Source organism: Mesoplodon mirus, assembly GCF_964341445.2.
Source record: "Mesoplodon mirus genome assembly, chromosome: 13".
Classification (NCBI taxonomy): domain Eukaryota; kingdom Metazoa; phylum Chordata; class Mammalia; order Artiodactyla; family Ziphiidae; genus Mesoplodon; species Mesoplodon mirus.
Genome location: NC_138989.1, coordinates 66,946,317 through 66,965,538, shown reverse-complemented (window position 1 = coordinate 66,965,538; position 19,222 = coordinate 66,946,317).

Genomic DNA, 19,222 nt, shown 5'->3' with positions numbered 1-19,222 from the left:
ATAAGCAACTCTATGCCAATAAAATGGACAACCTGGAAGAAATGGACAAATTCTTAGAAATGCACAACCTGCCAAGACTGAATCAGGAAGAAATAGAAAATATGAACAGACCAATCACAAGCACTGAAATTGAAACTGTGATAAAAAATCTTCCAACAAACAAAAGCCCAGGACCAGATGGCTTCATAGGCGAATTCTATCAAGCATTTAGAGAAGAGCTAACACCCATCCTTCTGAAACTCTTCCAAAATATAGCAGAGGGAGGAACACTCCCAAATTCATTCTACGAGGCCACCATCACCTTGATACCAAAACCAGACAAGGATGTCACAAAGAAAGAAAACTACAGGCCAATATCACTGATGAACATAGATGCAAAAATCCTCAACAAAATACTAGCAAACAGAATCCAACAGCACATTAAAAGGATCATACACCATGATCAAGTGGGGTTTATTCCAGGAATGCAAGGATTCTTCAATATACGCAAATCAATCAACGTGATACACCATATTAACAAATTGAAGGAGAAAAACCATATGATCATCTCAATAGATGCAGAGAAAGCTTTCGACAAAATTCAACACCCATTTATGATAAAAACCCTGCAGAAAGTAGGCATAGAGGGAACTTTCCTCAACATAATAAAGGCCATATATGACAAACCCACAGCCAGCATCGTCCTCAATGGTGAAAAACTGAAACCATTTCCACTAAGATCAGGAACAAGACAAGGTTGCCCACTTTCACCACTCTTATTCAACCTAGTTTTGGAAGTTTTAGCCACAGCAATCAGAGAAGAAAAGGAAATAAAAGGAATCCAAATTGGAAAAGAAGAAGTAAAGCTGTCACTATTTGCAGATGACATGATACTATACATAGAGAATCCTAAAGATGCTACCAGAAAACTACTAGAGTTAATCAATGAATTTGGTAAAGTTGCAGGATAGAAAATTAATGCACAGAAGTCTCTGGCATTCCTATATACTGATGATGAAAAATCTGAAAGTGAAATCAAGGAAACACTCCCATTTACCATTGCAACAAAAAAAATAAAATATCTAGGAATAAACCTACCTAAGGAGACAAAAGACCTGTATGCAGAAAATTATAAGACACTGATGAAAGAAATTAAAGATGATACAAATAGATGGAGAGATGTACCATGTTCTTGGATTGGAAGAATCAACATTGTGAAAATGACTCTACTATCCAAAGCAATCTACAGGTTCAATGCAATCCCTATCAAACTACCACTGGCATTTTTCACAGAACTAGAACAAAAAATTTCACAATTTGTATGGAAACACAAAAGACCCCGAATAGCCAAAGCAATCTTGAGAACGAAAAATGGAGCTGGAGGAATCAGGCTCCCTGACTTCAGACTATACGACAAAGCTACAGTAATCAAGACAGTATGGTACTGGCACAAAAACAGAAAGATAGATCAATGGAACAGGATAGAAAGCCCAGAGTTAAACCCACGGACATATGGTCACCTTATCTTTGATAAAGGAGGCAGGAATGTACAGTGGAGAAAGGACAGTCTCTTCAATAGGTGGTGCTGGGAAAACTGGATAGGGACATGTAAAAGTATGAGATTAGATCACTCCCTAACACCATACACAAAAATAAGCTCAAAATGGATTAAAGACCTAAATGTAAGGCCAGACACTATCAAACTCTTAGAGGAAAACATAGGCAGAACACTCTATGACATAAATCACAGCAAGATCCTTTTTGACCCACCTCCTAGAGAAATGGAAATAAAGACAAAAATAAACACATGGGACCTAATGAAACTTCAAAGCTTTTGCACAGCAAAGGAAACCATAAACAAGACCAAAAGACAACCCTCAGAATGGGAGAAAATATTTGCAAATGAAGCAACTGACAAAGGATTAATCTCCAAAATTTATAAGCAGCTCATGCAGCTCAATAACAAAAAAACAAACAACCCAATCCAAAAATGGGCAGAAGACCTAAATAGACATTTCTCCACAGAAGATATACAGACTGCCAACAAACACATGAAAGGATGCTCAACATCTTTACTCATTAGAGAAATGCAAATCAAAACTACCATGAGATATCATCTCACACCAGTCAGAATGGCCATCATCAAAAAATCTAGAAACAATAAATGCTGGAGAGGGTGTGGAAAAAAGGGAACACTCTTGCACTGCTGGTGGGAATGTGAATTGGTACAGCCGCTATGGAGAACGGTATGGAGGTTCCTTAAAAAACTACAAATAGAACTACCATATGACCCAGCAATCCCACTACTGGGCATATACCCTGAGGAAACCATAATTCAAAAAGAGACATGTACCAAAATGTTCATAGCAGCCCTATTTACAATAGCCCGGAGATGGAAACAACCTAAGTGTCCATCATCGGATGAATGGATAAAGAAGATGTGGCACATATATACAATGGAATATTACTCAGCCATAAAAAGAAATGAAATTGAGCTATTTGTAATGAGGTGGATAGACCTAGAGTCTGTCATACAGAGTGAAGTAAGTCAGAAAGAGAAAGACAAATACTGTATGCTAACACATATATATGGAATTTAAGAAAAAAAAATGTCATGAAGAACATAGGGGTAAGACAGGAATAAAGACACAGACCTACTAGAGAATGGACTTGAGGATATGGGGAGGGGGAAGGGTAAGCTGTGACAAAGTGAAAGAGCGGCATGGACATATATACACTACCAAACGTGAGGTAGATAGCTAGTGGGAAGCAGCCGCATAGCACAGGGAGATCAGCTCGATACTTTGTGACCGCCTGGAGGGGTGGGATAGGGAGGGTGGGAGGGAGACGCAAAAGGGAGGGGATATGGAAACATATGTATATGTATAACTGATTAAATTTGTTATAAAGCAAAAAAATAAAATTAAATTAAAAAAGAAAAAAAAAAAAAAAAAACCCTTCCTAGGAAAAGTGATTAAGTTTGGGTTTTTTTCTTTTATGGTGTGACTAGTCCTCATTTTCTTTTTTTTTATTTTTATTGAAATATAGTTGATTTATAATGTGTTAGTTTCAGATGTTCAGTAAAGTGATTCAATTATCTATCTATATTCTTTTTCAGATTCTTTTCCAGTGTAAGTTATTACAAGATACTGAATATAGTTCCCTGTGCTATACAATAGGTTTGATTAGGGGTTTTTTGACTTAATTTTGGCTTTGGTGGCAACTTTTGGATAAGGAGGGGAACTCTGGCTTCATCCCTGGACTTTGTAGCAAAGATGGATGGAGATCCTGGCATTTAATTAGGCTCAAGAGAGAAAGAGTTAAGGATTTTTTTTTTTAATTCAAACGATTTTATGAGACGCAGTCTAATGACAGTATGAAGAAAATCAAAGCCCACAGCAGTCTTAGTTAACAAGGAAATATTTTGATTTAGATGCTACACATAAACTCCTCCGAATATGAGGGCACTGTGCTCTCAGTGGACCACAGTATCTACATATAAAAATCTAAGGAGTTTCTCAGAGTCCAAAGCACTGTGGTCAGGGTGACAATCCATACCTGTCCATAATAATGATCTGTTTAGTTGAGTAAATGGGAAGCATTATTCAGTCATCCAAAATATCTTGATCCAGGTTGATACCTGTTGTGTCAATATCTTCTAATTCCAAATTATCCAAATCTACTTCCAGTTCAAGTAAACTCTTTTCTTCTTTGTTGGCCATGGGGGGACCCACAATAACAGGAGTAAGGGAAGCACTTTCCCATCAAGTTCCTGCTGAGCTGCAGATCTTGAGGGCCTTTTGCCTCTTCCATAACATTTCTTTCTTCATTTGGCATAACAAGTGGGTATTGTTTGGCCGGCCACAGGTCAGCCTAAGCCTAAGCAACCCCAAGGGCTGCTTAGTAGAAAGGTCTGGAGGCTTCCTGACCTGGGAGAGATGTTTATCAAGGGTTGAGCAATCAGAAAGTAAAGCAAGCTTGATGTGTGGAAAGGCAAAGTGTTCTATTTTGAACCTTCGAGTCTGAGGTGCTCTGTGAAGATAGTCTAGTCGTGGGGAGCCAGACCTGGACTGACGGGGCTCAATGGTTGGAACCAAGCTAGCATCAAATGAAAATAAGCTCTGAGTTGGGAAGGATGGTCAGACAGGCAGTATATGGGTGATATGCCTCTTATCTAAGACAGAGGATTCTGCCCCACGACCCTGCTGACTCAGGCTAAGTTGCTTCATCAAGGCAATGTCCTGGGTGAGGGAGAAACAGCCTGGCACTGTGAGAGCTGGCATAGCTTTGTCGAAGAAGAAATGATTTGGCTGAGTAAGATGTTCCAGTGATCTCGCTGTAGGAATGAATCTGCTCATTTGCAGTGGAGAAAAGTTCCTGACTAAGTCAGTCGGCTGACTGCCTTCAGAGGGATAGAGCTTATATCCTAGAGAAGGAATTAACATGACTTCTTAGAGTGCAAGCCTGTCTGCAGTTATTGCATATACACGGCTAGCTCTGACTTCTTTCCGGCAGCAGGTAAACACATTCAAGAAGTGGACTTGAGGGCCTCCCTGGTGGCGCAGTGGTTGAGAGTCCGCCTGCCGATGCAGGGGATACGGGTTCGTGCCCCGGTCTGGGAGGATCCCATATGCCGCGGAGCGGCTGGGCCCGTGAGCCATGGCCGCTGGGCCTGTGCATCCGGAGCCTGTGCTCCGCAACGGGAGAGGCCACAACAGTGAGAGGCCCGCGTACTGCAAAAAAAAAAAAAAAAAAAAAAAAAAAAAAAGAAGTGGACTTGAAATGCAACAGGAGAGAGAAGAAGGAAAGGCTATGAAGCAAAGCATCTTCCATAAAGAAAACGTTCTCAGATAAATCCCTCTCCCTCCTCTATCTGCCCCTTGTTTGTTTAGACATAATCTCTTTCATTCATCAGCTGGCTTTTTAACCCAGCTCTCTTTTCTGCTTCTTCACTTTCTCCTGAATACTCCCTTGAAGGACTTCTCCAGGTAGGAAGTCCTCTCCTTTAAGTAGCACACGTCTTTTTTTTTTTTTTCTTTCCTTGCTTCATTCTTCCCTCAATTTACTGAGAATCCATCTCCTGTAGGATCCTCTGCTAAATGTGCCTGGCTACACATGAAGTCCAAAGACTTCATTCTTGACACCAAGGACTTTACAGCTGAGTAGAGACATAAGATTTTTTACATCCTTTACCATAATATTGGTGCTGGAAGGTGGAAGAAACTGGAAAGTGCAATAAAATAGGGCGAAACAGGGCTTCCCTGGTGGCGCAGTGGTTGAGAGTCCGTCTGCCAATGCAGGGGACGCGGGTTCGTGCCCCAGTCTGGGAGGATCCCACATGCCGCGGAGCGGCTGGGCCCGTGAGCCATGGCCGCTGAGCCTGCGCGTCCGGAGCCTGTGCTCCGCAACGGGAGAGGCCACAATGGTGAGAGGCCCATGTACCGAAAAAAAAAAAAAATAGGATGAAACAAAACTGAAGAAGTTCAAAAGAGGCAGATTGCTTCTGGCTGGAAGGGGTGGGGAAGACTTCCTGGAGGGGGGGACATTTGCATTAAGCCTTGAAAACTGGAGACAATTTAAACATGTAGAAATGGGGCATTCTATCTGTATTATACCAAAGGCATACACTTACCCACGTTCATGTTTCTCAGTCTCCTTTCACAGTGCAGAAAGCACAGATGTGGGATTTGTAAAAAGGAAGCTGATGGTAAATAAGCATTTTTAAGTGTTGTGTGTTGTTATGGCTCCATCCTCACCTTCAGAATCAGAGAACCTCCCCGTTGTCAGCTGTCAGTTTGGATAACTGGTGGTAGTGTACCAGAAAGAATGCAAACATCCTCTGATGGATGGATGGACCCAATTACCCTTACTTCTTTTTTTTTTAATTGAAATATTGTTGACTTACAATATCATATTAGTTTCAGGTGTAGGTGTAGTGATTCGGTATTTTTACAGATTATACTCTCTTAAAACCTATTACAAAATTATGGCTGTAATTCCCTGTGCTGTATCCTTGTTGCTTATCTATTTATACTCAGTAGTTTGTATCTCTTAATCCCATACCCCGAATTTGCCCCTCCCTCCTTCCCTCTTCCCTTTGGTAACCACTACTTTTTTCCTACATCTGTGAGTCTATTTTGCATATACATTTATTTGTATTTTTGTTTAGATTCCACATATAAGTGATATCATGCAGTATTTTATTTCACTAAGCTTAATATTCTCAGGTCCATCCATGCTGCTGCAAATGGCATTATTTCATTCTTTTTTATGGCTGAGTGGTATTCCATTGTCTATATACCATATCTTTATCCATTCATCTGTTGATGGGCATTTGGGTGGCTTCCATATCTTGGCTATTGTAAGTAGTGCAGATATAAGCATTGGGGTGGAATGTATCTTTTTAGTACTTAATTTTAGTATATCTTCCAATGCTGAGTTTTTAGATTTTATATTTATGGATGATAAAATGGTGGATTTACTCAGATCCTTATGCTGCAGATGGGGAAGTTGGATTTAATACATCCTAGGTCACAAAGAGGAAAAGAAATGATGTCAGGATGATAACAAATATCAGTCTGTGACAAAGTTTTCACTAGTCTGTGGTGAAATGAGAAAAAATAAAGAGGCTGCAGTGAGTTTTGTTTTTTTTTAATAAAGTAAATGTATTAAACACAAGGATTATCCTTTATCCAGAGATTAAATTTTTGGTCTTAAAATGTCATGTTAAAATGTTATGATGGTAATTATGGTATATTTAGCCAACATCATATTATGCAGCCATTAAAAATGATGATTGTGAACACTAATTTAAAATAGAAAAAATCTGTGCTATAAAGCTAACTAAGAAAAGCAGGAGTAATGTACAGCTTTGTAAGAATTTCTAGAAAGGAAGGACTAGAAAGGAACACACAGAAAAATTGGTTATTATAGGATTATAATAAATTTCTCTTGCTTCCAAAGTTTCTGCAATATTAGATGGCATTTTATAATTAAAAACATTCTTGGGCTTCCCTGGTGTCACAGTGGTTGAGAGTCCGCCTGCCAATGCAGGGGACACGGGTTCGTGCCCCGGTCCGGGAAGATCCCACATGCCGCGGAGCGGCTGGGCCCGTGAGCCATGGCCGCTGAGCCTGCACATCCGGAGCCTGTGCTCCACAATGGGAGAGGCCACAACAGTGAGAGGCCCACGTACAGCAAAAAAAAAAAAAAAAAAAAAAATCTTTAAAATAATCCTTTCACAATGAGAGAAAAAGAGTCAGAAAAGAGATGAGAAAAACGACGATGAATAAACTTGGTCTGATTCATTCATAGATCAAAGATCAGAGATGGTTTGCCAAGATTAAGTGCAATAAAGAAATAAATAACTAGCAAAAAAAATGATATGATGGTAGCTGTTGGTAGCATGGTGGTGCTAAAAATAAAAATCTCCTTTCTGAAGATTCCACAGAAATGCACTGGAGATAAGAGAATTGACTGGCCTGTGTACTCTTAAAACTAAATGCTCAAACTAATAAACTTGCTAATTTAAGGAGCAGAGGATGGTTTTCTAGAATACGGAATAAAATAATATCAGAATTTGAAGGGAACACAGAGATCATCTGGTTTGTGCAATCTCCTCATTTTACAGATAAGGAATCTGAGGTCCAGAAATGTCAAGTGACTGCGCCAGTTATGTGTCCTTTTATTTTTATATTTTCAAGTGGCTCTATTTATAGTGTATCTGACTTGTGTGTGAGTGTATGTGATCAAACAAAACAATGTGCTTTTGTCAGACAGGGTATTTATCATAACCTCAAATTATGTACAGGAAGTGAAAAGGGTTCCTGGACCCGATTCCAACCTGTGTCCTTGGAGGCTTCCCCACATCCAATTCTCGGATGCTGGCAGGGTGTCCTACAATTCAACTCAGTCTGACACTCTCTACCTGGAGATAGAATTTGATTCCACAGGTTAAGTGCTCAGTCCCACAAGACCACCCTCCACTTCAGAGGCCAAGAGCAAGTCCAGGTTGTTACCCGTGCTTCTGACTGACCCCCTCCTTGGGTTCAATTAATTTGCTAGAACGGCTTTCAAAACTCAGAGAAACATTTTACTTGCTAGATTACCAGTTTATTATAAAATTATATTAAAGGGCATGAATCAACAGCCAGATGAAGAGATACATAGGGAGAGGTCCCCCACAAAGGAGCTTCTGTCCTTGATGTGCTTGGGGCCTGGCTCAAGGGCACACAGAAGCCTTCTTCTTCCCCAACATGAAAGCTCTCCACAAAGGACCAAGAACTGTCCTTTTTGGGTGCTTATGGAGGCTTCATTACATAGTCATGATTGACTAAATCATTGGCTAAAGGCAATGGATTCAACCTCAAGCCCCTCCATGCTCCCCAGAAATGAGGAATGTGAGGTGGGGGGTAGGACTGAAAGTTCCAACCCTCTAAACATGGGGTCAGTTCTCCTGGCAACCAGCCCCACCCTTGGGCAGGATCCAAATGTCACCTTCCCTGAAGTATTTTCAGGAACAGAGGACAAGAAGCCAAATATCCCATTGCTCTTATCATTCAGGAAATTCCGAGGGTTTTGGGAGCTGTGAGCCAGGAGCCGTGGATAAAGACCAAATATATATTTTTCCTATAAATCACCATATTGCAGTCAACTTTAAGAAATGCTTGACGTCAATTCCTCTGAGTCTATACTACTGTTTATAAGTAGTCACGAAATAATTGTGTTTTATTGGTCTGCACTCAAGAAGGATCTCAAGAGCTTACATGACCAGGCAAAACACTGACCTGTCAAAATGCCCTTCCTGTGCTTCCTCACCTGTACAAAAGCAAAACATCCACACCACTCATTAACTTCTCTGTTCCAGTAACTATAATCAAATGAGTGATATGACCTGTTCTGTGGGCTTCAGGGTTTGTTGTTGGTTCATTTGGTGAATTTACTCCCTGCCTACTCTGTGTTACAATGGGGGATCATCAAGACCAGACTTGCCATCTAGTTCAATGTCTAGTGGAGGAATCTCATTTACAAAGGACTTCAGAAACCTGGTAGGGGATTACAGACTGATGTTGGAGGCGCCAGGGGCCTGCCATTCGATGTGTTTGTGCTGAGGAATGACTCAATGAAGATGGCATTTCAGGGATATCCGGCATGGATGTATCAAGCAGACGGGATGGAGAGGAGCTTAGAGTCAGATGTGATGATCGGGCGTGTGGTTACTGAGGACAGAAGAAGGGAGGCTGTGAGACTTTTCAAGGAAATAATGCCTAGAAATTGATGACTAAAGGGATAAGGGAGGTAAAAAAGAAGAGTGAGTCAAAGGTGCTTCTTTTGGAAGTTTAAGTGATTGAGAAATTGCTGATGTCATTAGACAAAGCTAGGGAAGTTGGGAAAGAAGACTTTTCCCTAAACTGAGAGGGAGAAACCATGGGTCCTAGTACTTCTTGCTTCTCCTTGTTGCCCTGAATCTGTCTGTATTTTCAGGATTCCTATTTCAATGAGTTCATATGAAAGCCAGTTAATGCTGTTAATGGTAGCTTCCTATTTTATTCTTAATAGATAATTACATCATAGAGAATCAAGAACATAATCTGTATGTAAATTCTGGATTATCGTTTTTTGACTACCTCTCAAAAATGGACAATCTCTGTCTTTGTTTCGGCTGAGAGAGAGGTATCCGACTGGGCAGAGGTGTGTACATTTGCAGCATCCCTGTCTTTTTCTCCGTTGAGGATGGTGCACATTTCTGGTTTTATTCTTGGACCTGAAGAGCTGGAAATATGGGTGTGGACTGGCTTGTCAAGCCAGAAGGGGCATGAACTGAAACAGGAGGATAATAGCAACTTTGACCATGCTCTGACTTTTGATTCTCAAGAAGTGCTGTTGGGGCAGTTCCCGGGTTTTAGGACCAGAATATCTTTGCACTGAAAAGCAAAGTCCAACCAAGTGGCTATAAGCTTCTCTCACTGATAGGAATTTGGCCCTAGCAGCAGGCTGTAGTCAGCCATTAAACCATAGGTGATTCTAGGTTTATTACGCTATTTTGCACAGTATCTACCCCACCCCACCATGCTGTGGACAGTGTTTTTGAACCCTTGTAACTTGTCTCCTACCATGTTTTCTTTTATAGAAACCCCAGCACCCCAGAATAATTTTATTTATTTGTTTTATAAAACAGTAGCGTACTGGGTGGGCATCTTCAAACTGCACAGTGATAATGCTTGAAATTTATGGTGGCTGCTAAGTGCTGTGCTTAAAGGCACTTTACTCAGTAAAAGTAACAAAAAGTCTAAAGAAACCAGCATCTTAGGGACATATATAATTAGAAGGGCAATTCCCCTCCCTTGTGCTTTATTTTTCAACCAGAAAACTGTATAACCCGTGACATAACTTATCGTGGCATTTCCCAATGGCCTTGCTAAAGAATGTAAATAAAACTAAGTGGTTTGTCTTTTCTAAGTGGGGATTCTGTGGAAGCACTTCTGAACAATTAATATCATGTTTTTTTGCTGACATTCATGTTATGAGCTAAACCCTAGGTGTGTGGGAAAGCAAGTGCTTTTGACTTGGATAGCTCTTCACTCCCTAAGAAGGGCACTTTGTACCTACTTCCAAGGGGGAATAAACAGGATGCATAAGTAGAAGGCTGTAACATGCTGATGAACCAGAGTACAAGAAGCAAATATCTAGCAGCACAATCATACAGTTGGGATAGCCATGGGATTTATTGACAGATGGAAAAATTCTTGGGATATTAATTCTTATTTTGACACAAAAAAATTAGTATAACTGAACAAGTTATACTGTCTATCAGTATCTCAAATTCCTCCCTGGAGGAAGCCCTGTGGTTTTTCTCAGCTGGATTCTAGCCCTGGACTAATCTCCAGACCTCAGTTTCCTCAAATTGGGGGTGGCAAATGCAAAGTGACTGGTAATGTGTGTGGGAATTCTTTTGGGGGTGATAAAAATGTTCTATATCTCCTTGTTGTGTTGGTTGTGAAGCCAAGCAAGACCCTGTGAGGCCTTCCCAGGTACAAAAGCCCGTCTGTTTCTTGTTTATAGCAAAAAGGCTTTAGTCTCCTAGGCCTTCCCCTAGTTCCAAAGACACATCAGTTACTAATTAGGAAAGTGAGGGAATGCAGAAACAAAGGAAAAGCAGTTAAGCAAAAAAAGTATTTTTTTAACATTTATTTATTTATTTACTTTTGGCTGCCTTGGGTCTTAGTTGCGGCATGCGGGCTTCAGTCTAATTGTGGCTTGTGGGCTCCAGAGCACGTGGGCTCTTAGTTCCCCGACCAGGGATTAAACCTGCGTCCTCTGCATTGGAAGGCAGATTCTTAACCACTGGACCACCAGGGAAGTCCCCAAGAAACCTATTTCTGCACAGCTGTTAAAATTTTCTACTATGTTTCTGGGTATGATTATTGTCTATTTAATTTTCTTCTGTTTTTTGAATATTATATAATGAGCATTTATTGCTAACTAAAACTATTTAATAAAAAAAAGAAACAGGGGACACAGAAGGCTTTTGAACTCGGAGGACCCCACTCCTGCTCAGTTTCAGAATGGTACTGTTATGGACTGAATTATGTTCCCCTCAAAATCCGTTTGTTGAGGTCTTAACCTCCAGTACTTCAGAATGTGACTATATTTGGAGAGAGGGTCTTTAAAGAGGCAATTCAGTTAAAATGAAGGTCATTAGGATGAACCCTAGTCGAATATGACTGGTGTCTTTTTAAGAAGAGGAGATTAAGACACAGACACACAGAGGAAAAGCCATGTGGAGACACAGGGAGAAGACGGTCATCTATAAGCCAAGGAGAGAGGCCACAGAAGAAACCAACCCTGCCAACACCTTGATCTTGGACTTGTACCCTCCAGAATTGTGAGAAAGTAATTCCTATTGTTTAAGCCACCCACTCTGTGGTATTTTGTCATGGCCACCTGCAATGGTTACTTTTAAGTGTCAACTTGACTCGACAACCAGTGCCCATATATTTGGTCAAACATTATTTTGGACTTTCTGAGAAAGTGTTTTTGAATGAGATTAATATTTCAATCATGGACTTTGAGTAAAGCTGTTTACCATCCCTAATGTGAGTGAGTCTCATCCAGTCAATCAAGGCCTTAATAGAACAAAGACTGACCTCCCCTGAGCAAGAAGGAATTCTGCCACAATACTGCATTTGGGCTGCAATTCTTCCCTGGGTTTCCAGCCTGCTGGCCTACCCTGCAGATTTCAGACTTGCCTCTCCACAATCATGTGAAACAATTCCTTAAAATTAATCAATAAATCTCTCCCTCTCTGTCTCTTTTTTTTTCTCTCTCTGTCACATACACACACACACACATCCCATTCTGTTTCTCCGGAGAACCCTGACTCATATCTTGCTCTAGCAAACTAATACAATATGAGAATTATAATTCAATAAGGCTGTGTAAAAAAAATTTCAGAAGACTACATCCAAAATGTTAACAATAATTATTTGGTGGTAGAATTTGGAGTGTTTTAGGTTTATTTGTAGTTTAGCTTATCCAGACTTGTGATTTTTTTGTGACCATGTGTTATTTGTGTAATGAAATTTAAGAAAAGATTCCTATTTGGAGGAATGTTTAGAAGCAAGGTCAGATAACGAAGAACCCAGAGGACACAGGGATATGGTGGGATGCATTATAATACCACTTATCATGAAGATTTGGATGAAACATAAATCAAACTACATCTACTACAGTGAGAAAATCTCAGCATACAACACAGTTAGCTTATGATATAGCTACTAAGGTTCTTCCTGGAATATGGATAATAAACATGGGTCATTTTTCCTATCAACTCTATTTTTCTGCCATTTTCAGTAATTCATTCAGTCAGCTAGCAAGCTTTTGCTGGGCACCAGATATGTCCAAGGACCTCACTAAATACCAGAGATTGAAAGACAAACAAAATAGACTCACTCCAATCGAGATGTTTACATTACAGTGGGGGAGATAATATGGTACAATGTGATACGGGCTCCCACAGGGTTAGAATGGTTTGTACCCATGGGAGGGGCTGCCAGCCTGGGAGAGCTGGGGATGATAGGAGGCTTTTTAAATCATCAGCACAATCCTGCAAGTTAATTATTATTACTCCATTTAGTAGATGAGTAAACTGAGACTTTGATAGGTTAGATAATTTGCCCAAATCTCTCAGGTGGTAGAAGAAAGGGATGTGAGCACAGTCTGACTCCGAAGTCCATGTTCTTTCCACTGTACTATGTGCTGTCTCTAATGCATTGTCATGTGGACAAGCAAACAAGTAGGTTATATTGAAATATAATCAATTTAATTTCTACCTTGACATAAGGACCCTGGTCTATAAACTCTCTATCATTTGTCTTAGTCTTCATTACCTTATCCTACTCTTTTACCAGTTCTCATAATTGCTAATAATTGTAACAACAATAATTAACATTTATTGTTTCCTATGTGCCAGATACTATACTCTATACTTAAGATAGTTTCTCTTGGGTATTCCTTGGCAGTGCAGTGGTTAGAACTCTGTGCTTCCACTTCAGGGGGCATAGGTTTGATTCCTGGTCCAGGAACTAAGATCCCGTGTGCTGTGAGGCCAAAAAAAAAAAAAGATAGTTTCTCTCAATCAATCCTCATAACAACCTAATGTGGTAAGCTGTAGAATTATCCCTATTTTATAGACAGAGAAACTGAGGCTTAGAGGGTTAAGTGATTTTAAGTGTCAAAGCTGGGATTTGATCCCAGATCTAGATTTTTTTTTAAGAAGTAATATAGTATTTATTTTTTTTAATTTTTAAAAAACTTTTATTGGGGTATAATTGATTCAGATCTAGATTTAGCCATTTTGCTGCAGTGCCAAAAACTAGACAACTGACAGCCTAAAAACTCCTTGCTGCCTGCTGGCTTTTTTTTTTTTTTTGCGGTACGCGGGCCTCTCACTGTTGTGGCCTCTCCCGTTGCAGAGTACAGGCTCCGGACGCGCAGGCTCAGCGGCCATGGCTCACAGGCCCAGCCGCTCCGCGGCATGTGGGATCTTCCCGGACCGGGGCACGAACCCGTGTCCCCTGCATCGGCAGGTGGACTCTCAACCACTGCGCCACCAGGGAAGCCCGCTGGTTTTTTTAATTAGAAGAAGATTCTGGAATGTAATTGATCTTCCAGATCACGCAGGAATGATAGTGAATTTCTCTTCAGTTTCTGAGGAGGAGCTCCTTAAGGGAGTTTCAGAGAGTCTATTTCATTTTTTGTGTTGCTCCATTCATGAGTTGTCCTCCTTGGGATGCTGGGACTCTGGGTTGTACTAAGAGACAGACAAGGCTGCTGGGATGTTTGGATTTGGGACCAAGGGCACAGAAATGGACCCCATTGCAGATTCTGTCTGGGTAGCGGGCTTTGGTGTTCCGTCCCTCTGGAGCCACATCTGTGCTCCCCACAGGAATCTAGAGGGCTCTGGGCTCTGCACAGAACAAACTAGGGAGTGTCCACAATGACAAGACACTGGGAGAATTTGTAAGGCAAGACAGTTCAGCCCTGGCTGCCTGTTGACCGGGATGCTCTTTTCCTGACTCAGGATAGGAATGGCCCCACATGAGAGGCAGGCAACAGAGGCAACAGACATCCCTGTTGTCCCGGGGCCTGGGGAAGTCTTGGCAGAGAGGAAGGGGAACCAGCCCACAGCCAAGGGTTTGATTGGGAACAAGGCTGAGACATACCTGCAAACTCACTCACCTTCAGCATAAGGTAGATCTGGTTCAGGTCAGAGGCAAAGAGGACTTTCAGAATGTTGATTGCTTACTGTGAAAGCATTCACACTTTGCCCGTTTGCCAGGGAGTTTCGGAAAGCTCAGAAAAGCAGCAAAGGTTGTTCAGAGTCTAACTGACCCAGGGTGGACTTTCATAAGGGTTGTCCAAGCTTTGGAGCTTAGTTGATAGGAACATGCCTGACCTTCAGGGGTGGGGCCTGGGGATGTGATAAGCCCCTGCTCCAGGAAGCACTGGCACACAGGTCATGGCAGCAGCTGTGAAACCTTAGAGCCCTGGTCCCTGCTTCTGGGACACAGGTGGTGCGCTCTATTTTGGAGTTGGGAGGGGGAGGGAGGAGGGGATCTCTGAGAGTCTTGCCCAATACCCTGGTTGCTCAGGTTATCTGTGGACCATCATGGTACCCTGCCCTCCACCAGGCTGCAAGTGGTCGGAGGCTGAGTCTTAGTCACCAACTGCAGTCTTCACTGGATGCCTCTGCCACGACTCCTCTCCCCGCAGCCCGCTCCCAGCACTCCCTCCACCCACTGTGCATCCGCAGGCAGAGGACTTAAGGATTCGTAGGACAATCTACCCCACGCAGGCAGGGAGATGGAAGAACAGAAGAGTCGTTGGGATGGTGCAGGCGCCTTTCAGCTTGGCCCAGATCTGGCAAGCTGGGTACAGCACGTGACCCTCATGGGTGCTGAGGATCATGATAGTCCTGGACGGTGAGGCTCTGCCCACTGAGGGACAGTGAGAATGTGGCTTCCAGGAAGAGCCAAACCTCCGGTGGCAGTGCCGGTGGGGTGGGGTCAACCATAGCCAGGACAGATCAGCACTCAGCATCCAAGGCCTGAAAAAGGAACACTAGGGACAGGCACCTGTAACAACCTCTATGCTGGGGGCAAGGACACTTGTGCCCACCTGCTCGGGTTGACTGTGAAGGAGGGGTTTGGGCCAGCAGCGGACAGATATGGATCTGAAGGCTCTGTTTACTAAGGACCCATGGGCTGCACACTTTCGTAAGATCTGTTTCTTTCTTTCTTTTTTTTTTTTTTTTTTGCGGTATACGGGCCTCTCACTGTTGCAGCCTCTCCCGTTGCGGAGCACAGGCTCCGGACGTGCATGCTCAGCGGCCATGGCTCATGGGCCCAGCCGCTCTGCGGCATGTGGGATCTTCCTGGACCGGGGCATGAACCCGTGTCCCCTGCATCGGCAGGCGGACTCTCAACCACTGCGCCACCGGGGAAGCCCCGGGCCGTAAGATCTGTTTCTGAACATCGTTTAGAGACCTTAGGGTCTGTTTTATACAGCAGGTGGGGGGTTAAGCCAGATTAAAGGTTATAAAGCAGTCCTGGTAAATGGATTGATTTTTCCCTAAGAAAAGAGCATTTACTGAATTTGATTAACCTTTGAAAACCTGCTCTTGTTCTTCATTTTTACAAAATTTAAATAAAGGGTTACAATGGTCAGTATCATACTGACACATGCAGACTTAATATTTGTTGAGTAAATCCACAAACACATACAAATTCGGTCAATTCAACAAATATTTGCTAGATGGCTAATAAGTGCCTTTATGAGGATTAGAATCTAGTTCAGTGGCTTAACTTTCTCCCTGTGACACGGTAAGAAATACAGTTTATGTTGTGACTACACACACGCAAAACTGGAAAAAAAGTTTCACCAAACGATTTTTATCTTACTGGGTGAAATGAATTCTGATTTTTCTATTCTGTTTTTTTTTCTATTCTACTTCTTGTTTAAAAAGTTGATGAAGACCCACTGAATTGATTTCATAACCTATCAATGAGTCACAATCTGCAGTTCGGAAACACTAGTTGATGTAAGAAGTCACTGAATTTTAAATTTCATCCATATTTAGCTAAAAGTTGAGGGAGTGAATTCAGAAGTTGGTGATCACGAGTAGATGCCTGCTTACCTGCTAGTGTTGTGTACAAAAGTGTGTCAGGGGAGCCACGTGGCCAAAAGGCAGAAAAGTGAGTGATCTCCCATTGACCCTGAAGGAAACTGGGAAATTAAATTCCCCTTTGGCTATCTTCCCATAAACCAGAGATCATCATGATAGGCAATGACTAACATATCTGTCAACACTGAAAACACAAAGACTTTCCCCAGCTAACAAATCTTTAACTGAAGAGTTGATGACATATGCAATTAACTAAGGGCAGACACATCTGAAGGAGTCCCTCGAAGATACACTCAAACCAGAAACTGCTAGTTCTGGAGAAGCTGCCTGATGTTAATGACTCAGATTCTTAGAGTTCTGACTCTCATCTGCTCAAGAAGTGACCACTCCTGCCTTTCTCTCCCCTTCACCTTTATAATTCTCTGGTAGCACCTATGACACCCTATTTCTTATACGTTATGGACTTATAAATCTGTCTCTCTCCTAGATTATAAACTGCTTGTAGACAAAAAAAAATGGTTTCTTCTCCATCTTTATATTCCCAGAATGAGGCACAAAATAAGAGCTTTGTTGGTGTTTGTAAAACAATTGAATGATATTGGTTCAAATAGGTGGGAAAGGTATTAATAGGAAAAGTATAGACAGTTAACTTATTGAGGAAAAATAAGTTGCAAAAAAGAAAACTGGACTTTATGAAAAAGATTTTATTTATTTAAAAATTTTATTGAAGTATAGTTGATTTACAATGTGTTAATCTCTGCGAAGCAAAATTTCTTCTACAGCAAAGTGATTCAGTTATACATATATATATTCTTTTTCATATTCTTTTTCATTATGGTTTATCACACGATACTGAATATAGTTCCCTGTGCTATACAGTAGGATCTTGTTTATCCATCCTATATGTAACAGTTTGCATCTGCTAATCCCAAACTCCCAAGCCTTCCCTCCTTCACCCCGCCTCCCCCTTGGCAACCACAAGTCTGTTCTCTGAGTCTGTTTCTGCTTCATAGATAGGTTTGGCAGATATATTTTTAATTTTTTGAGGAAACTGCATACTTTTAGGAAGCCCTAAAGTCAAAACTTGTAAGCAGATAAAATCGATGATTCTGCATTCCTATCTTCTTTCAAACAACCAACTTCCAATTAACTAATTTAAAAATCTCATTGATCTTACATAAGTTCAGAAGCACATATACTGAGCAGTGTGAGCTTCCCTTTATTTACCCTCTGGGTATAATGTTGCTACATTTCAAGGCACATCTCCTGAACGTGCTCTGGGACTTCCAAATTTGGAACCATTCCGGGTTGACAAGACCTATTTTGATCGCAGTTGTAAAGTCGTCATGGACTAGAAAAACGCTGTTCTGTTCTACATTCAGCATGTGGTGCTTATTTTGATTTTTACACATTTTAGGTAGAAGAGGAGGGATGCCTGGATGTGTAGGGAGGAGGGAGGAAAAACAAAGAGCTTTATTTAAGATCTTCCAAGAAAGATAAGAGGTTTCCATTCAGTATTTTGAATTTGCTTGCCTAAACTATTTTGGCAAAATTACTCTGCATCATCAAGTCACACCATGAAGACAAACATCTCATCCCGCAGGTCCTTATTGTAAGGAAACAGCAAGAAGAGGGAAGGGTGACTCTTGAGTTCCAGTGATTGGGCAGATTCAAGCTTTGGCCGTTAAGTTAATTCCAGGATGGATTTCACAAAAGCTCAGGTGGGACCAATACCGAAATAACTGTGATAGATCAAATGTCATTGTATAGAGCAAATGCCATCAGTAGAGCCATGCTAAGGGTCCCAGGCCACTAACTCCTCCAGGACACCATCTCGAGAAGCACTGTAACTGTACACTTAGATGGCCATTTGTGGTGCATGTGTGGTGTTTCCAACAATGAGGGAGTGGTGTGTGTTAGTAATACATAGAGAACGCTGCTTATGAAATTGGCTGCATCCAATTCTATTCCATACCACGTTATCAACACCAGTAAAGAGAAGATCTTGCTGTTGCTTCCCAATCTGAGGAGGGTCACCAGTGTGATTCCTTATTAGGAGCCATTCAATAGTGGTGTCATCCCTGCCAGCCCCAAAAGCCGTGGAGACCTTCACCCAGTGGCCATCTTTTATACAATAAAGAGAGAGCCTAGTTGGTCATGAACAATTTACTCCCCCCCCCCAACACCGCCCATGCAAATGAAATTAGTGCTCAGCAAAAGATCCATTTACTTAATCTCTTATTGCATTTAATTAGCTGCTGGGAAATAAGAAAACGCATTTTTTTTTAGCAAGCTAACTTATTACAGTTCCTATCTCGCTTCTGTAGAATTAAACTCAAGTGTTGCAAATGCCTCAAACCAATGTTTGCTTTTGTTAAAGCAAAAAGAAGCACTAAATATGTGCTAAAGGTTGTAAAGATTCAGATAAATGGAGGAATCATTTGCAAAAGTCTGCTCTAATGGACTGAATATTTGCATCCTTTCCCAAATCCATATGTTGAAACTTAGTTCCCAATGTGATGGTGTTTGGAGGTGGGGCCTTTGGGGGGTGATTGGGTC